Source organism: Rhinatrema bivittatum, chromosome 1, assembly GCF_901001135.1.
Source record: "Rhinatrema bivittatum chromosome 1, aRhiBiv1.1, whole genome shotgun sequence".
Lineage (NCBI taxonomy): Eukaryota > Metazoa > Chordata > Amphibia > Gymnophiona > Rhinatrematidae > Rhinatrema > Rhinatrema bivittatum.
In genome coordinates this window covers 623455186-623474661 of record NC_042615.1, presented here as the reverse complement: position 1 = coordinate 623474661, position 19476 = coordinate 623455186, and positions in this window count along the sequence as shown.

Genomic DNA, 19476 nt, shown 5'->3' with positions numbered 1-19476 from the left:
TTCTTTAGGAAGAAAGGTCACTCTCAGGATTGGACTCATGGTTGGAGAGGACCCTGTGTATGTTGTATTTTTCCTGTTCACAGGTTCTCTAAAAGTGTTCTAGGAACCTGTAGCATTTTGCTACATCTAAATTTTGCTACACCTAAAAGAAGTTTTGCATCATTTATTCAAGTTAGTGTACTGGTATCCATTGGTAATTAAGCCAAAGAGGAGAAATAAGAGAGTGCCCATTGGGCACTACTAGTCAGAAAAAGTGGACAAGTGATGAAAAAGGTTCAGGCACATCCACATCTTGAAAATACAAGTACAAGGGGTGTCCTTTGTGTGCACTCTAAGGAAACTAGTAGGCCAGCTCCCACCCTGCCAACTCTCAACCTTTACAAGGAGTGCCCTGTACGCCTCAGGGCATCATACACATCCCACCCAGACTGAATCCAAAGGACCCCACAACACAAAAAATAAATATACCCTCCAATAGAACAGTAGCCACCACACAGTTCCATCACCAACTTTTGCAATACTAACGCCAACTATATCTATGATCTGAGACTTCCAGGGTTTTACAGTGATCATGGAGCACTGTTTGGGTCACATGAGCACTTTACAACTGGAGGCCTTGGGATGTGGGGTCATCATTGGGCACTAATTCTGGGGTCAGCTAATCCATGGTGCTTTTTGTTATAGTATTTGACCGCTGGGGAAAATACACAGGATTGGCAAAACTGCCAGACCGATTACATCATCTTTGTCCATCCCACAGTATTTTCCCCTCCAAGAAAAATATTGTAACTTAGTAAATGGCCCCCTTAGAAGTCTAAATTTAGGAGTTCAGTTTTTTTTGGAATATTGGTGTTGCGCCTCAAGGTGGACCCTTGTTCTGAGACAGTGAGGAGGAGATTCCTGGTTGGGCCCAGGAAGCAACTGCCACCAGGAGGCGGAGCACAGGAGGAGACAGAGACTAACTGGAGCTTCACCACTGGAAGCCAGAGTTCCCCCCGGGTGGAGCCCTTGGGGACCCGGCCACTTGGACTTAGGTGGGCCTCGCAGGGTCTCCCAGATAGGAAGTATAGAGGTGTGCCCACCAGGATCAAGGGTGTGCAGTCAATGTCAGGACTGGAGTCTTGGGGAATCAAGGAAGGCCAGAACAGTGTCTGTGATGACAAGGCTAGGAGCAGGGCCAGGCTCAAGGAGAAGTGGTCAGTGATAGCAGAGGTCAAGTTCCAGAGGTCAGTCTGAGAGTGGTCAGCCAAAGCAGGGGTCAAGTCCAAAGGTCAGTCTGAGAGTAGTCAGCCAAAGCAGGGGTCAGGTTCCAGAGATCAGTCCGAGAATAGTCAGCCAAAGCAGGGGTCAGGTTCCAGAGATCAGACATAAGAACATAAGAAGAACATAAGAAAATGCCATACTGGGTCAGACCAAGGGTCCATCAAGCCCAGCATCCTGTTTCCAACAGTGGCCAATCCAGGCCATAAGAACCTGGCAAGTACCCAAAAACTAAGTCTATTCCATGTAACCATTGCTAATGGCAGTGGCTATTCTCTAAGTGAACTTAATAGCAGGTAATGGACTTCTCCTCCAAGAACTTATCCAATCCTTTTTTAAACACAGCTATATTAACTGCACTAACCACATCCTCTGGCAACAAATTCCAGAGTTTAATTGTGCGTTGAGTAAAAAAGAACTTTCTCCGATTAGTTTTAAATGTGCCCCATGCTAACTTCATGGAGTGCCCCCTAGTCTTTCTACTATCCGAAAGAGTAAATAACCGATTCACATCTACCTGTTCTAGACCTCTCATGATTTTAAACACCTCTATCATATCCCCCCCTCAGTCGTCTCTTCTCCAAGCTGAAAAGTCCTAACCTCTTTAGTCTTTCCTCGTAGAGGTGTGCCCACCAGGATCAAGGGTGTGGGCAATGTCAGGACTGGAGTCTTGGGGAATCAAGGAAGGCCAGAACAGTGTCTGCGATGACAAGGCTAGGAGCAGGGCCAGGCTCAAGGAAACATGGTCAGTGATAGCAGATGTCAAGTTCCAGAGGTCAGTCTGAGAGTGGTCAGCCAAAGCAGGGGTCAGGTTCCAGAGATCAGACGTGGTCAAGGAGGCAGGCGAAGTTCAGAGTCCAGGCAGCGATCAGCGTAGTCCAAGAGGTACTACCTGAGGGAAATCAGGAACAGACACTGGAACAGGAGGATGCTGGAACAGGAGGATGCTGGAACAAGACTGGAACAAGCGATGAGACACTGAGGCAAACTAGTACACACACGGTGTCGACCCGATTGCCAAGGCCAGGAAGTGAAGGCAGGAACTTCCTGATATACTGTGTTCAATCAGGGCGCGCAGCGGAGCTAGGACCCGCCCCTGGCCCTATAAGGGACCGGGCGGTCCACGCGCGCACGCTTAGGGGTGGGGCCAACACCACGGAGGACGCCGAGCCCAACGTGAGGCCTGGTGCGCTGAGGAAGGCCTTGTGACCGCCGCTGCGGGACGCCGAGGCCTCGAGGAGCTAGCTGCGGCCACGGGAGAGGCCGACCCAGGACCTGCAGAGGAGTTGGGAAGGTAAGCAGGCCCGTGCACGAGCCAAGCACAAACGGGGTGCGCAACAATCGGCCTCTATATGAGATGTTATTATGGTAGGATGAAAGCACCGAACATGCAAAATAACATACCAACATTAGAAGAGGATGCAGAACATTTTTTTTGAAAACCTGGGAAGTGGCAAAAATCAAGACTTCTGTTTTGGGTATAGAAAGAAGTTATGAAGCACTATTAAGGATGTTTTTGAAGAACTGAGAATTAAGATTTAGAAATGATACAGAAACATCCACGGATTACAATGTGAGCTGTGCTGATACAGTCATACTCCTACTGATGAACCTTAATAAGGCGCAAATCTATTGAATTCAGAGATCTGCAGGAGGTGAATACAAGGCACATATGTATTTGGGTGAATCAGTACTTGTAGGTAGATTTGTAGGCTGCATGCAAGGCATTAATAACACATCACTGATGAGTCCTACACCTGCGTACTCCAAATATATTTTTTTCAGAGGGTGGAACATATTTTCTTTTTTTGACTGAGATCTCCAGAATATCTGCTTCTATGACAGCTGCTATTTGGATTTCTTCCACTATTCTCCCAGGACTCAAAAACAGTTTGGGTGAATCAAGTCGTGACAGTTTAAGATTCTGTAATAATCTTTGGGGGGAAGTCCTTGCTAAGCAGAAACTATATATATTTATACAGTTCCTTCTGTACATAGCAATATCAAATATTGGACCCAAGAGAAAAAAAAGTCAGAAAAAAATATTTCACTAGGTTAGCATCATTGCAGAGTTTTAAATGAGTTACTCTTTGTTGTATCTTTGTATGAAGAAAATATATTTGTATCCATGTTAATTATTATGCATTGATTTTTCCTGAACCTCTGGTTTCTGGTGATTGTGCAGTCGTGGCAAGTACCACAGAATATGCCATTCCCTATGGAATCCTGGCAAAATGCAAAACCTGCATCTGTTGCTCAAACTCATCCACAACTACCACACTATCCCTGTCCTGTGTTCCTTCTTCCTCATGCCTCTGGATTATTTCACTTTCCCCACTTCCCCTCTAGCCTCTCCACAATTTCTCTTCGACATTCACTCCCTATTTGGCTACCACAACGTTTCTCATCCCCGGCTTATACTATGCATTATTACTTCCCCTTCTCTCACTAGACAACTGGACACAGGAGGGGGCAGCAGTGCTGGGGGAGGGAGAGAAGTGCCTTAGGAAGCACTGGTACTACAGGGAGGGAGGAGGGGCACAGGAGGGAGAGAAATGGCACAGGAAACAGGGGTAATATAGGGAGGGAGGTGGCAAAAAAAGAAGGAAGTGGCACAGGAAGCAGTAGTGCTGGGAGGAGGCTGCACATAGTAGGCACTTCTGCTGGTGGGGGGAGTTGGAAAATGGCACAGAAGGCAGCAGCACTGACGAAGTGGAGCAGTGTAAAGGTTCATGTTCAAAGCCCAGACAGCTAGGTAAGTTAGCTGGATAAACTTATCTGGCTACCTTGGCCAGGATATCAGTGGCATGGCCACACCAGTGAACATACCTGGATAACTTATCTGGCTAAGTTGGATAGGCCTCAATATTGCTACTTATCTGGCTAAGTAGCTCTTCCCAGTTATGCCTCTTTCCCACATTTATTTATTATTTGATCTGAGATATCACATCAGTTTACATTCAGGTACTGTAGGTATTTCCCTATCCCCAGAGGGCTTACAATCTAAGTTTTGTACCTGAGGCAATGGAGGGTAAAGTGACTTGCCCAAGGTCACAAGGAGCAACAGTGGGACTTGAATTCTGGTCTCCTGGTTTGTAGCCCACTGCTCTAACCACTAGGCTATTCCTCCTCCCTATCACTTAGCCAGATAAATAGTTGTCCAGCTAACTGGTGGCTGCTGAACACAGCTGGATATTCAAACACAGCGACTTAGCTGGATAAGTTGGAACTTATTCAGCTATGTGGAACTAAATATCAGGCCCTATGCTTCTAAGAGAGTAGGGAAATGAGAAAGTGATGGAGGGGTGATAGTGGGGAAAGGAGAAACAATGGGCATGTGAGGGGAAGGGTTGATAGTGAGGATGAGCGAGGGCATAGAAGGATGAAAGGAGAGGGATTACGTTTTGGGAAGAGGTGGAAAAGAGGGGTGAAAGAGAATGGGATAATAGAGAAGTAAAGGGAATAGGATAATAGTGAGGACTAAGAGGCAACTAAGGAGAGAAAGATTAAAGGAGAGTGAGAAGAAGAGTAACTGTGGGAAGAATAAGAGAGGAGAAAGTTGTAAAAGATTAGAGCTGAAAGGAAATGGGAGACTGGGGAGGCAGTTTAAAGGAAAAGAAACTGTTAAGGGGTAGAAACAAGCTGTAGCGAGAGGGTGAATGAGTGAGATAGAAGAAATCAGAGAAGAAAGTAAGGAGGAGAGAAGATGAAAAGCTAAACAGAAACAGAAAAAGTGAGAAAACAGAGTTTGAAAAGAAATTAAAAATAGCTCACACACACACAGTACAGATCAAAGAATATTTTATTTTAGAGGAACTATTTAAATATGATAAATTGTCAATAAAACTCAGCTTTATTGCATATACAATTATATGCAAATTTATGAAATGTACCTCTAACTTTTTCCCTTTCTCCTTCCCTTTTTCCTGCCTCTTCTCTCCCTTTCTCATTTTTACCTTCCCTTATTCTTGAAGACTTTAACTTTCATATTGATGACCCCTCTGACTCTTTGGCCTCAAAATTCCTCACCTTAACCTTATTCAACCTCAAACTATGCTGTACTGCTCCCACTCACCAACATAACCACTGCCTTGGCCATGTCCATTCTTTCAACTGTACTCTCTCAAGTACAGTACCATCATCGGATAAGTTTCACACTTAACCACCCATATAAGAACATAAGAAGTTGCCAAACTGTGTCAGACCGAAGGTCCATCAAGCTCAGCATCCTGTTTCCAAGAAGTACCTGGCAAGTACCTAAACATTAAATAGATCCCATGTTACTAATGCTGGTAATAAACAGTGGCTATTTCCTAAGTCAGCTTGACTAATGGTCATTTATGGACTTCTCCTCCAGGATCTTGTCCAAATTTTTTTAAAACCCAGCTAAACTGTGCTTTAACCACATCCTCTGGCAACAAATTCCAGAGCTTAATTGTGCATTGAGTGAAAAATAATTTTCTCCACCTTATTTTAAATGTGCTACTTGCTAACTGCATGGAGTGCCCCTAGTCCTTCTATTATCTGAAAGAGTAAACAACCAAATCACATTTACCTGTTCTAATTCCCTCATGATTTTGTAGATCTCCATCATATCACCCCCCCCCTAGGGGTGTGCATTCGGATTGACCGCATTAGTAAAACGCAACTCATATTTTTTTTTTACTTAAAAAATTGATTCGACATAAACGATCGGATTTCCCACATATCGAACATAGATATGTTCGATATGTGGGAAATCGCGATTGTTGAGCCAAAATAAAAATATAAACCCCCTCACCCTCCTTAATCCCCCCCCCCCCCGACTTACCACAACTCCCTGGTGATGGAGCGAGGAGTGAGGACGCCATTTCTGCAATCCTTGGCGAGAAGCATGTGACGTCGGCGGCACGTCGAGTGACGCCGGCGTCACGTGATTCCCGGCTCGTTCGCGCCGGACGGCTCGTTCGGCCCAAAAAGAACTTTTGGCCAGCTTGGGGGGGCCTCCTGACCCCCCCCAAGCTGGCCAAAAGTTCTTTTTGGGCCGAACGAGCCGTCCGGCGCGAACGAGCCGGGAATCACGTGGCGCCGCGTCACTCAGACGCGACGTCACGTCAGGAGGCCCCCCCAAGCTGGCCAAAAGTTCTTTTTGGGCCGAACGAGCCGTCCGGCGCGAACGAGCCGGGAATCACGTGACGCTGCGTCACTCGACGTGCCACCGACGTCACATGCTTCTCGCCAAGGATTGCAGAAATGACGTCCTCACTCCTCGCTCGATCACCAGGGAGTTGTGGTAAGTCTGGGGGGGGGATTAAGGAGGGTGAGGGGGTTTAATTTTTTTTTTTGCACATATGTACATATACCCAACTCATTGGATTTTTTTTATGTCCATATTGGCCGCAAGTGGGACCCCCTTTCGGACATAAAAAATATGAACATAAAATTTTGCTCTGCACATCCCTACCCCCCCCCCCTTCTCCAAGCAGCCCTAACCTCTTTAGCTTTTCCTCATGGGGAGCCATTCCATCCCCTTTATCCTGTGATCTAATCCAATCACTACCCCGAATCAATTAAGCCTGATACTTCACTTGGAATACATATCCAGCGCAGCTCACAGCTTCAAAGGCAGGGGGAATGAAGTAAAGAAGATTTATATTCAGACAACCAACAAGGACTGAATTGCACAGGCAGGGTAAACAAGCGTGGGAGTAGCTTGCTTATTACGGCAGTTACTACTCCAAACCAATTAGCTAGATACTTCACTTAGATGCAGCTCCAGCACTGCTGTCTGCATCGATGGTGGGGGTGGAAGGGAATTGGAACCAAAAAATTATAAATAAGGGCCCTGACCTCAGCGGTCAGAGTAACAGATAAGTATGAAAAAAAAAATAGGTGTGAAAGCTTACTGGGCAGACTGGATGGGCCATTTGGTCTTCTTCTGCCATCACTTCTATGTTTCTATGTTTCTATGTTAATATCCAGACTATTGACCCCTGCTTCCTCTCTGATACTAGCTCATCTCTCCTTCCTTCTACACCCTTGTCGGAATCTATTGATGAGGCAATTTCTTCCTTTATCACTATACTCTCCTCTGCTTTGGATTGCATCATTCCTCACCCATCCTGTAAGGCATATCAAATCCCAGTCTTGGTACATCTTCAGTTCATCTCCTATGCATCTACACCTTCTCTGCTGAGCATTTCAGGTTGAACTCCTGTTCCCATGTTGACTTCATACATTATGAATTCAAGCTCACCTCCTTCTGGTCTGTTATTACACTTGCCAAGTAAGATTATTATATCCATCTGACATATACCCTTGCCTCCAATCCCAGCTGTCTCTTTGCCACACTCATCTCCTTTTTCAAATTGTCTCCATCTCCTATTCCTGCTTCACTCTCTGCCCAGACTACAGCTGATTTCTTCCATGTAAAGATTGACAAGATTAAATCATGAATTCTGCTCCTGACCGCTTCTTCTACCTGTCCTGTTCAATACCTCTGAGAGTGATATTGTGGAAGGGTTAAAAGCAAAGATTTGTCTTTTTGAGGATGACACTAAGATCTGCAATAGAGTGGACATCCCTGAAGGACTAGAGAGAATGAGAAGTGATCAAAGAAAGCTCGAGGAGTGGTCAAAGATTTGGCAGTTTGGACACAATGCCAAGAAGTGTTGTCATTCATTAGGGGTGCAGTAATATAAAGGAGCTGTATATGTTTGGGGGATGAGAGACTGATGTGCACGAACTGGGAGAGAAACCTCAGGATGATAGTGTCAGATGATCTGAAGATAGTGAAGCAATGAAACAAGGTAGTGATGAGGGCCAGAAGGAGAGGCATTCAGAGAGACATGACCAACAGGGAAAAGGAGGTAATAATGCCCTTGTACAGGCATTGGCGAGGTCTCACCTGGAGTACTGTCTTCAGTTCTGGAGAATGTATATCAAACTGAACAGAAATAGGACAGAAGTGGTCCAGAAATAGGCAACCAAAATAGTGCAGGTCTGCATCAAAAGACTTATGAGATGAGACTGAAGGACCAAAATATGTATACCCTGGAGGAAAGGAGAGGAGAGACAAATGGGATATGATACAGATTTCTCAATACCTGAAAAGGTGTTAATGCACAAGAATCAAACCTTTTCTAGTGGATAGGAAGCTGTAGAACTAGGTGTCATGACATGAAACTCCAAGGCAGTATACTCGGGGACAACATCAGGAAAAAATTTTTCACTGAAAAGGTGGTGGTTATACATGGAATGCCCTCCTGAAACAGTTGGTGAAGACAAGAAGGCCATCTCTCATCCCCCTTTAAGGAGGGGATGAGAGTTGGCATTCCCTGACTATTTCAGCAGACTCTTTGTTCTGAAACAGTTTATTAGTATTTGTTGTACTGTTAGCATGTTTGACTGTGTTTTCTTACAGGCTTGTTCCAGTGGCCTTATGAAGCTGAGTTTCAGTTCACAAATGAAACTGTTTGTGTGCCCTCCTTGGGAAGGTGAAGATTGGATATCCCCTCTGGGCATGGGTGGACTGTTCTTGGTGAGGGTGGACTGTTCTCGTCTCTACTTCAAAGGATGAGGGTGTGGGTGGAAGGAAAGAGGAATTTGGATTCAGAGACAATCAAAATGAGCCATGACTTTTTTACAGTTTGGGGTACTAATGTGCAGAAATTAAGGAAAAAACAGAGGACTGCTTTTATAGCCAAGCCTATAAGCGAAGCACGTCAAGCAAAACTGACTGATACATGGGGGCAACCTGCACATCGCAGCAGAAACTACCATGGGAAGCTTGCTGCACAGACTGGATGGACCATTAGTTCTTTTCTGCCATCAATTCTATGATTCTGTGTCAAGGAGATTTTTGCAGGATTTCCTTTGAGGAATACCTGTTGCGGTCCCGGGCCGGGCCCCGGTCCCTCCACCTATCTCGGGGGCGGCCCGGGCCGTTTCGGAGCTTCTTCGGGCCTGCAAGCCCTCCAGCACGTCTCTCCCTCCTCGGGAGAGACGCAGACACTCCGGCACGGCTGGCCCCGCCCCCTGAGGCGCGTGCGCGGGGAGGAGCTCCTCTTAAAGGGGCCAGCGCGGGAAAATCCTCCTTCCAGCTGTGGATGACGTCAGACGCCTTCAGGGTATAAGTACCCTGCATCTAGATTACCCCAGTGCCTTGCAACAAGGTTCCTGGTCTTCGGCCTGCTGCAGCTGTGTTCCTGGTTTGCTTCGTCCTGCTTCTGCCTTGCCCTTCTCACTGATTGATTCTTCTGGACTTCGACCTCTGGATTGGCTTCGGACCCTGCTTTGGACTTCGACCTCTGGATTGGCTTTGGACCGTGCTTGGACTTCGACCTCTGGACTGGCCTTGGACCGCTCCTGGACTCAGACTCCTGGACCGACTTCTGGACTACCTACGACCTGCTGGAGGCGCCAGCCGTCCGGAACCCACGACCTGCAGGAAGCGCCTGCATCCAGACCATCTTCCACATCCAGGTAGTCGCCTAAGTCCCAGCGGCCGTGTCCCTACGGGCTCCTCCTGGGGGGACTTCGGCTTCCAGGGTGAATCTCCAAAAGTCCCAGTGGCCGGGCTCCTAAGGGCTCCTCCCGGGAGAGTGCCGGTCTCCAGGGTGAAGACTCCGCTATCGCCAGGGTCCAACGTCGTCCGTCCTCCCAGTGAGTACCGAGTCCTTGGTCGCAAAGAACTCCACCATAGTCCAGTATCCCCGCTTGTTCCGAGCCTCCGAACCGCCTCCTGGTTGAGATCCTTGCTGTGAACCCCTACAGCGCTCCATCTTCGGTCCCAACCGGCCCAAGGGTCCACGAACATAACAATACCATGAGGGGAATGAAGACCTGTGAGCCTCACTCTACACTCTAGGCGAGGCAAGCACCAGTGACTGTGCCCACAGCATGAAATGTTTGATGGCCGAGATGTATCCTGATTTTTTTCAAGAAGGGACGGCTGCATAAATCTTGCATCCTTTGGTGAAGGCTCCCCCTGGATATAAAGGACAGGGATTGAAGACCTATGAACCCTAGGATCTACTCTCTAGAGGGGCAAGCACCAATGACAGAGAAGAAGAAGTCAACAAGAAATTGAGAGCAAGTATTTGCATATTGTTTGTGGGGAGGTTTTTGGTTCACCCCTCCCCACAGGGTTCCAGGGCTGCAATAGCCTGGTTCCCATGTTCTAAAGACTTTTCCTGCAAGACAAGACCAAGAAGTAAAGACCAAAATCTCTGGAGTTTCCCAATCAGATCTCCACCTTATGAGACCAGGACAGGCTAGGTGACCATGAATAAACTGGACTCAAGTAGGATTTTTTGTTTTTGAGGGGACCCCACCAAAGGATACCCATTTGTCCCACTGGAAAAGCTTTGTGTACTTTACAATCATCATGGGAAGCTTTACTCAGATATTTGAGATAAAGGATTCCTACCCAGAAGAGAAAAAACATCTTTGTATATCAGTCAGCTGTAACCTCAAATTTATGGAAAAATGGACTTTAATTTAATTATTACAGAATCAGTAAACATTTAACAACCAGAGCCTTGTCCTACCTGGTTTGTCCCAGCATCTCACCCCTTGGGATGCAGTTTCTAACAGCATACACAGAAAGGAGCACACCACTACCTTGGCCATAAGCGAGAGGTTCTCCCCATAAAAAGGATCCAAACTTGGGACAAAGAGTTGTGTATGGGAGGAGTGCTAGTTGGATGCATGTCCTGAAGAGTAAAAATAAATTTGTGTGCACTTGGGACCAAAAGCCCCCAAGCAAGCCCCCAAGCAAGGATTACAAACAGAACACAGATTTAATTCCCTTCTCCTTTAGTTGCACAACAGGGCTAGGTACCACCCCAAATCCTCACAGAGTTCAGGGGGTTTAGTTTTAATTAACCTCAATGCACGACTTAACACTTCTTAGAGCCTGAAACAAGGTTAACAACTGAAAGAACCATTTAAGTGTATTAGAGGCAACGTCCATTAGTAACAGCAATCACAGTCTAAGGATTCACAAACATATCTTCTATGGGCTTCCTCCCATGTACTTCTTTAATTAAACCTGCAGTTTTGTCTAATGGCCAATTAATTAATTAACAATTCTGTATAAACTGCAAACCCTCTAGAACAGTACTCTTGAACCCAACACACAGATTCCCCTAATAACTCTGGCCTAGAGCCACTAAGTCATGATCTTTTACCACAGGATGTATCCATTATCGCAGAGGGAGGGGGTCTTTGCAATAGTGGGACCCCTCCTCCAAAAAAGTATGCAACTGCATCACGCATTCTTTTGTCTTGTGGCCAAACACCATGGGACATAAGAACACAGAGAGCGGCTCTTTAATGCGATGGCGGCCCGAACTTTACAGAACCGCCATTGCCTTAAAGGGTCACTGGCCTGGAAAAAAAATCATGGCAAATGGGGAGGTTGAGCAGGGATCAATGCTGACCCCTGTCTCAACCCCGGGGATGCCAGTCAAGGCGACCCCGACTCCCCCCAAAATGCAAATAAAAAAAAAATGCATTTGCATGACATCATCCCCAGCCTGCCCTTCCCAAATCAAAGCCAAAGCCCCCCACCCCAACCCCCAAGTCACAGTGATCTCCCCAATGTCCATACCCCCACCCCCACAGTAACATCGATCCCCCCAATGTAAAAAAAAAAAGGTCCTAGGCCCCACCCTCAAAAGGGAAAACAAATATAGGGGTAGATTTTAAAAGCCCTGCGCCTATTTTGTATAGGCCGCCGGCACGTGCAAAGCCCCGGGACGCGCGTAAGTCCTGGGGCTTGCTAAAATGGGCGGTCTGGGGGGTGTGTGTCTGCGGTCCGGGGGCGTGGCCGAGTGCCCCGTCACAGCGGCCTGTGTCGGGGCCTGGCCAGCCGGCGAGCGCAAGTTACAACTGCCAGCAGCAGGAGTAACTCCATCGAACAAGGTAGGGGGGGATTTAGGTAGGGCCAGGGGGGTGGGTTAGATAGGGGAAGGGAGGGAAAGGTGAGGGGGGGGGATTTTGCGCAGCCTTGCGCGCGCCGACCCCAGATTTTTGTTTGCGGCGGTTGCGTGAACAAAAGTACGCACTCGCATATTTTTTTAAAATCTGCCCCATAGGGTCTGGACCCCATCCATCTTCCTACCTTCCCCCAACCCCTCTCCCGCAACCCCTCGTACCTAAAAAGTGATCCTGCATCACATCCTTACACCCGGCCCGGTTGGCGCCATTTTCCACATGGCCTGAGTCTGATGTCCAGACCTTATCCCAGTCACATGGTTGGAGTAAGGTCAGGTCGGTGCCATTTTGAAAATGACGCCGACCAGGCTGGGTGGGAGGGTGCAACCGGCCTCGGTACAGGATTCCTTTTTAGGTAAGAGGGGGTGTAGGAGGTGTTTGGGGGCTGGGAAGAGAGGTGGGGGCCAGGACACTACCTTTTTATTTTTTGCCCTTTTGGGATGGGGGAAGGGTGGGGCCCCGAGACATTTTTTTTAATACACTGGGGTGATTGCTGTTACTTGGGGGGTTGGGGGTATGTTCATTGGGGGGATGATTGCTGTGACTTGGGGGATGGGAGGACTTTGGCTTTTACTTTCTCTCTGATATCGGGATTTTTATAGCTAACATGTTTCATGGTCAAGGCTGCTTATAGCACTGTTCACTGAAAGTTTAGATTACAGAGTCACAGTATAACCCTTACCAAGGAAACACAGAAATCCCACATTCATAAACTTCTCAATGTTGCGCAGTGTTCTTTTTCTCTTCAACATAACTGGTCAAAAGACTTGTGCACAGATCACTTTGGCGTTTCCCTATAGTCAGTCTTCAGCCATTATACTCTCACCAGTTGGACACTTTGGGGTAGTGACTCTCCCACTTCAGTGGCTTTCAGACGTTAATAAAAGGGTCACTATCAGATGTTATCAAAGTACCAACTGAGGGAGGAAAAAATGTGACTGCTTTTCTTCCTGCTGGGTCTTCTTCTAAAAACGTATGGGGCAGAACCCACCCAGGCAGTCTCCCAGGGGTAGAGAGGGACGACAGAGACTTAAAGAGAAATATATTGTGATGGAATCAATATGAATGTTAAACTTAATTATCAAAAAATATCAATTTATTGAACGCAATTGCAAGTTAGAAAGAAAAACAGCAATTTGTGAATGCTGTGCGCTTATACTATGCATTAGCAACACCGACACGATGTTTCTCTATTTTTTATAGAACTCCCTGACCCTGTTGAGAACCGGTTCTCCTAACCCTATAATAAACTAATCAGATAAGTATATTTACAATTATCTGTAGTATTTTCTCTATGAAGAATATGTTACCTAGCACTATATAAAGGAATGTGTCTTTGTGTTTCTATTATGCTTTCAGGTACAGCAGGACAAGATAACCATTGCCAGGTTGCAGGTAGGTAAAGGAAAGGTGATGGGTTTTTTTCTTGTTTGTCTGTCTCTGTATGTCTATGCTTAATCTTTTCTTTTCTCACTGGCTCTTTCCGTGAACTTTCCAGTCTCTGTAAATCAGAAATGTCCTGTATATGGTGTGCTCTTTTCTTATTTCTATGAAACAATTTGCGCTTTTAGTATCCCTTTGCTCTCTTTCTTTCCTTGTCTCTCTGCTTTTCTCTACAGTGCTGTCAGTTTCAGTCTAGCTAGACATTTGCGGTGAGTGTACACTTAGCCTGGCTTAGTGGAATCTTCGTCCCTGCTGCTGCTGTTAGGGAACATGGCTTGACAGATCGCTGTTAGCAGACGTGGCTAGAGTGATTAGATGGGCTCTGATTGATACTTCCTGAAGAATTGCAACCGGTCTGTTTTGAGAGCGTTGTCTCCTGGCACAAGCTGAATTGCCTATCTATTCTTTAATTAAAACAATAGAGTGTTCCTTCACTACACTGAACCCACTTCTCTTCCAATAGTGTACTATGGATGTTCCCTTAAAGGCAGATTTTAAAATGAGCGCGCATGTGTCCATGTGTGCACGGTTCCCGGCTGGATTTTAACATCTAAGTGCGTGCGGGAGGGGGGGGGGAGTTCAAAACTACACGCAGCGACGCGATTGGGCCTTTGCCCAGTACCCTCCCAGTCCGCTCCAATTAAGGAGCGGACTGGGAGGGAAATTTCCTAACCCTAACCTTCTTCCCTCTTCCCCGCTCCTCTCTGACCCCTAAACCTACCCTAGCTTTCCCCAATTTTTTTTTTCAATACTTACTGTTCCTCCTGAGCAGAAGTATCTTCTGTATGCCGGCCGGCTGCCAGCGCACACTTCTCTGGGACAGGGCCTAATGGCCGCTGTCCTGGCTGGCCCCTGCCCCTCCCTTTCGCCCCAGACCCTGTCCCTGGTCCGCCCCTTTTTGTTGGCCTGGAATTGCTGCGCATAACAGGTTTATGCACATGGCCGGGCCTATTCTAAAATGTGCGCAGCGATTGCAAGGCCCGGCCGCACATGTACCGGTAAGCCCCATTTTTTTACACGCATGGGCCTTTTCAAATCTGGCCTTTAGTGTATGTCCTTGTAAACGCATTGGAACGGAGCTAGCTGTTTCTGGAAAAGGAAAAAAACATTATAGCTAGTGCAAAGAGGAATTCACAAACTTGATGCAACAGTAAAAAAAAAGAACACTTTCATACACACTTGCCCTCTAGGTCACAAATATGCACATCCATTCACTTTACTTTGCCCACTGAAGTGCTTTATTATAGGAGGAAATAAGTAAGTGTTCCATTTGTGTGCTCTTTTGGTAATATCTCTGTTATCAGCTCCTTTATGCTGAATTTTTTTTTTTACCTTACTACAATAGTAAGTCAGAATTCCAAGCTTAGTCAGTATTTTATTTCTCTTCACCACCAATTGTGAACTCTCTTTGGTGTTCTCAAGGATTTTTCTTTTTCATTAAGAAGAATTCTATTTCACACAGTAATTTAGTACCCCAGAGTATCCTAAGTAAGGTAATCCTATAGGATATTTCTTCCTGACATAAATTTAACTTGACAAGCTATACAGGTTACTTTTAAGATGAAGTCACCTTATTAGTTTAAAACCCAGCTGGTTACACCTTAGTTTAATATATTATTAATACCTTAGAAATGGTTATATCTGATCACAATTACCAACAGAAATCAAATTTGATTCTGTTTATCTGGAATAAGGAATTAATCACCTCAAAAAGGTGTTTACCTTCACAGAGATTTGTTTCCTTATTTAATATTTATTTACAAGGTTACTTCGCAGTTTTACTCCAGTGAGAATATAAGCTTAGTAAATATGATACGTTTCACTCTCACATTCTCTCACTCAGTCTCATTTCTATAAAGACTGACATCTATACACATAGGTCAATCATCATTTAGAAATGAACTGTCCTATCCTGAGCCTCAACCTTACCTTTGATTCAAATCGCTATACATACTTTCATTAAATTACTCACATTCATTCTATCTCTCTCACATAATGGTGTGCCTGCCCTCTCTGTGCTTAACTTGGTGCTTTACTGATACCTTAGAGCAGTCTCAGAAAATGATCAGGTATGACACCTTCTGCTCTCTCTCTTAAATATTCTGTCACAACTGTGCTGTCAGCTTAGCATGAAGCACTTGGGCTACCATGGAAATGGTACACTAACAGTTTCCAGCAGCTCTTAGGTTCCAGCATGAGCTCTGACAGCCCCAATCAGCTGACAACTTTACTGGGAGCTAGGGATGGGAACCCTGAAAACCTATTCTGTGATAACCAATTTTACCATAAGTTTCAGTTTCAAAGCATTTTCTCAGCTATTATATTTAACAAAAACAATGTTACCTTCCCCCCCTTCTTTATTTTAACTACTGGGTTACAATACTAAGACATTCTTTTTCTTTGTAATTATAGCATTTAACTTAACTTTTAGTGGTGATTTGTACAGTTAGTCTCAGAGTCCTCATCTGATGCCTCCTCCTCCACAGCTGGAGCTGTTGGAGTCTGCCACATTGCTTGTTCTCCCTCTACTACTGCAGAGGCTTCTCTTATACATCTGAAACCACTAGGGGTGTGCATTCGGATTGACCGCATTAGTAAAACGCAACTCATATTTTTTTTTTACTTAAAAAATTGATTCGACATAAACGATCGGATTTCCCACATATCGAACATAGATATGTTCGATATGTGGGAAATCGCGATTGTTGAGCCAAAATAAAAATATAAACCCCCTCACCCTCCTTAATCCCCCCCCCCCCGACTTACCACAACTCCCTGGTGATGGAGCGAGGAGTGAGGACGCCATTTCTGCAATCCTTGGTGAGAAGCATGTGACGTCGGCGGCACGTCGAGTGACGCCGGCGTCACGTGATTCCCGGCTCGTTCGCGCCGGACGGCTCGTTCGGCCCAAAAAGAACTTTTGGCCAGCTTGGGGGGGCCTCCTGACCCCCCCAAGCTGGCCAAAAGTTCTTTTTGGGCCGAACGAGCCGTCCGGCGCGAACGAGCCGGGAATCACGTGGCGCCGCGTCACTCAGACGCGACGTCACGTGATTCCCGGCAAGTTCGCGCCGGACGGCTCGTTCGGCGCGAACAAGCCGGGAATCACGTGACGCCGACGTCACGTGATTCCCGGCAAGTTCGCGCCGGACGGCTCGTTCGGCCCAAAAAGAACTTTTGGCCAGCTTGAGGGGGTCAGGAGGCCCCCCCAAGCTGGCCAAAAGTTCTTTTTGGGCCGAACGAGCCGTCCGGCGCAAACTTGCCGGGAATCACGTGACGTCGCGTCTGAGTGACGCGGCGCCACGTGATTCCCGGCTCGTTCGCGCCGGACGGCTCGTTCGGCCCAAAAAGAACTTTTGGCCAGCTTGGGGGGGTCAGGAGGCCCCCCCAAGCTGGCCAAAAGTTCTTTTTGGGCCGAACGAGCCGTCCGGCGCGAACGAGCCGGGAATCACGTGACGCCGCGTCACTCGACGTGCCACCGACGTCACATGCTTCTCGCCAAGGATTGCAGAAATGACGTCCTCACTCCTCGCTCGATCACCAGGGAGTTGTGGTAAGTCTGGGGGGGGATTAAGGAGGGTGAGGGGGTTTAATTTTTTTTTTTGCACATATGTACATATACCCAACTCATTGGATTTTTTTTATGTCCATATTGGCCGCAAGTGGGACCCCCTTTCGGACATAAAAAATATGAACATAAAATTTTGCTCTGCACATCCCTAGAAACCACTACTAAAGAGTGTTGTTGACCCCACACAAAGCAGTTTCATCCCTGCTGGCTCTCTGCCAAAGTTAGTCAGCAAGGAATTCTGGGGGAATGTAGTCCTACACTGCAGCCAACTTGATTTCTCACCCTTATTATTTCAGACAAGGGAAACAAAATGCTGCTTTTAAAATACAAGTCCATCTTTCTAAACAGGAACTACTGCCAAAAGCATCACAGTCCACTAGATCTGAATTGATATCCCTGCAGACCAGAAGGAGAGGTGCTGGTACCCAATTCACACGGGATCCTCCGGCTTGGACTAGACCAGAGCCTCGGGCTTGCATAGGCCAAGGCCGAGGCTGCGGTAGAGCCTGTAATGATAAAATGTTAATACAAAACATCAGATTTTCTTGGATTAAAGTTGAAATTGCAACACTTATTCTCATTAAGAAAAACTAAATAAGAAAAATACATATCTGATAGCGTCTTGATGAGAAATAATCCTTGTAAAGGAACTGGATTCTATTCAAAATACTGCGTAAAAAAAAGTATTGAGAGTGAGAATACAATTTAAAATGAGTTTTGTATATCAGAAGTAAGATATTTCTCAATGAAAATATTGAAGCAATTGAAATATTTATTCTGTTCAATAATTGAACTTGTTTCCAGAAGTGAAGAACCTGAAAAAAATTATCCATTTGTCAACTATTAATTTGATTACAGAAGTGACTTTGAGTTCATTTTTCCAGTTAATTTTTTGATGGTGAAAATACACTGGGTGTGAAAACTATTTCCATAACATCTTTTAAAAGTGGAAGCCCTATCGCCTGACCATCTGGCTACCAATGTGACAGTGCTTGAAGTAGTTTTGTGCCCGGGGGTGTCTACAAAATGATGCAACCTACCCTTGCTATCCTGAATTCCTCCAATAACATTACCAAACACTTGTGACTTAAATAATCTGGCCAGCAGAGAGCCATGTTTATTACCCTGCTCATAAAATCTGTCTAGAGAAATGCATACACGTTTCAACCTGGTCAGGCTGAAGGACCTTATATTCTTCTCTAGCTAAAATGCGCACTTTGTAAATTCTCTTGGGACAACTGTGCTGGAGCTATGCCTCCAGATTCTTCACCTTCATTATTAAATCTTGTTGCTTTTGGAATCTATGTTTATTGAGATGAGTCAAATAAGAAATAATGCGGCCTTGCAGATAAGTTTTTAAAGTCTCCCAGCAGAGTATAGGGCTATAGTCCTCCACAGGATGATGAAATGTGAAGTCTGCCCACTACATCCCTAACCAACCCCTAGATGCATCAAAATGCTATAATTTTCGCATGGATAATGCCCACAATAAGAAAAAGGGTTGTGGCTATGATGAGAGAAAGAGAGAGAGACTCTTTATAAGTCCTTCATAGTAGTCAACTATTTATATCAATATAGGAGGGCCAGCTAGTAACTTGAGGTGAGATTTTGGGGCCAGCTTTACATGCAGAGTGAGACGTACGAACAGCACAGTACACCTCAGTGAAGATTTGACGTCATTTGGAGTGAGGAAAGTCAGACTAAGATGAGATTACTTCAATGTTCTCTCGCCCTAGCCGACCCAGCCGATCCAGGCAGAGAAGTAACAGAATTCCAGTCCTCCCTCTCTGATAAAGGGTCACTGCTCTGGTCTGTAGGTAATTTTTCTGAAACACCCTGTGTCTTGGCGGCTTTCACTGCCCACAAGTTGGTTATGGAACCTTTAGGCACTTCTTTAGGCATTGGGGGGAGAAAATTCTTGAGAAAATATAACAAAAATAATAAGGCTGGTACGGGGGGAGCGCAGCATACATGCTACAGCTGTTTCAAAGCATCATGCGGTCTCTTCTTAGAACTGCTCTCTAATGATTGCTAAATTAATACCAATTACAGTTAAGTCCAGATGAACACTCTCTGTTAAACTAAGATTCCCTTTTTCTGAGCATACAGATAATTCTTCAGATGATTTGGCAACAGGCTTTGCAGTTGTGCAGGACCGAGCAGTTTTGCAGCCAAGTTCGCATTACTTAGTGGCATGACACTTGATAGGTATGCAAAATATTCAC